General features: G+C 33.0%; 1 protein-coding gene across 1 annotated transcript in view; it reads right to left on the bottom strand.

The window, feature by feature from the left end:
* LOC107700985 (BMP/retinoic acid-inducible neural-specific protein 3-like) overlaps nucleotides 1-1,452 on the bottom strand; it is a 93,792-nt gene that overhangs the window by 27,196 nt on the left and 65,144 nt on the right. The window lies entirely within an intron of this gene.

The raw sequence follows: 1,452 nt of genomic DNA, 5'->3' as shown, positions 1-1,452 counted from the left end.
AGATCAATATATCAAACCACACAACTTTCTTGCGTGGAATGTGTGGGGGCACATGCTGCATTCAGAAATACAACCTGAGAAACCTGTACTGCACATATAAATCATTGTGTTAAGATATTTATTTTTTTGAAAGAGATATTTTAGGCAATTGTGTATTTCAGGGATTTAAGCAGATCAGGATGAAAAGTAACATTTTAGTGCAAGTTGATGCACACAGACACACACACACACACACCATCTGCTGTCTCGTATAGCTTTATGTGAAATATCTAGTTTGCTCCAGATGTTTGTGAGCTGATCCACACCATGTTCAAAGCATTATCACATATTAGACACATAAAAATGCAACAGTAATTCAGCCATAGTGAACAAGTCAATAAACTCAAGCATACATATGTACTGCTTTCCTAAAGAGTAATTCATTAGTTTACCAAAACATGGAATTTTTATTAGTGCATAAAATTAAAAGTGAATGAATGTTGACCACAGCTGTGAAGCAGAAGATTTGTATTTAATAAATTGAATGGAAGTAGTCATAACAACTAATTTGATGTTTCACAGAAAGGAAAATAAACTTTTTTTTTTGAATGACGTGAATGTATGTCAAGAGATAACTGAAATATAATTTTTGGGTGAACTGTACATTAATTATATTCATTGTTTGACAAAAATACCCATAATACAGTTGGAGTGAAGCATGTATAAGTGTAACCAGCAGTTTTCCATTGCTAAAACCACATATATGTTCTCTTGCATGGCACCGTCTAGTCATGGGAAAAAGGCAATATAACGTCTGCGGTCTGATTGATGAACTCTGTGCGTTTATAATCTCATTTGGAATGGCTTTCTCACTCTCAGTTGTATATGTGTCAGTCTGCGGTGAGGATTTCATTATAGCTGATTGATACTTCCCCTAGTAAACAAAATCCTTCTGCAAAAAGCCTTAATCTCTGATAAGATGACTCATTTTCCTGATTAAAAGTGCTTTATGATTATACAGTATCTGTCACACAAATGCAGTGGCATAAATATTTTGGAAAATACTGTTGGTCCTCTGGACCACTGTGAGTATTTCAGTGTTGATGAGGAAGTGTTCCATCAAAATGCTCTAAAGCAATAACCATGACAGTTGTGTTAATCTGATCAAATTTATTTTCTTTCAGCTAAACTACAGTAAAAATGCAATGCATTAAAGGTGAGGTTTTTAAGTGTCTTAGGCAGTGGACCATCTTTATAATATACTATATATATATATATATATATATATATATATATATATATATATTTTAGTGCTGTCAAAAGATTAATCGCAATTAATTGCATACAAAATAAAAGTTTTTGTTTATATAATAGGGTACAACGGGGCTAAAGGCCCACAAATGTGCCATTCACTGCGCCTAAAATGTATAATTGCAGAAAAAATATATACGTTGTATTGAACATTAATGGAGC

Source organism: Sinocyclocheilus anshuiensis, unplaced genomic scaffold (genome assembly GCF_001515605.1).
Source record: "Sinocyclocheilus anshuiensis isolate Anshui unplaced genomic scaffold, SAMN03320099.WGS_v1.1 scaffold1143, whole genome shotgun sequence".
In the NCBI taxonomy this organism is placed as follows: Eukaryota; Metazoa; Chordata; class Actinopteri; order Cypriniformes; family Cyprinidae; genus Sinocyclocheilus; species Sinocyclocheilus anshuiensis.
This window is presented reverse-complemented; position numbering and strand designations above follow the sequence as displayed.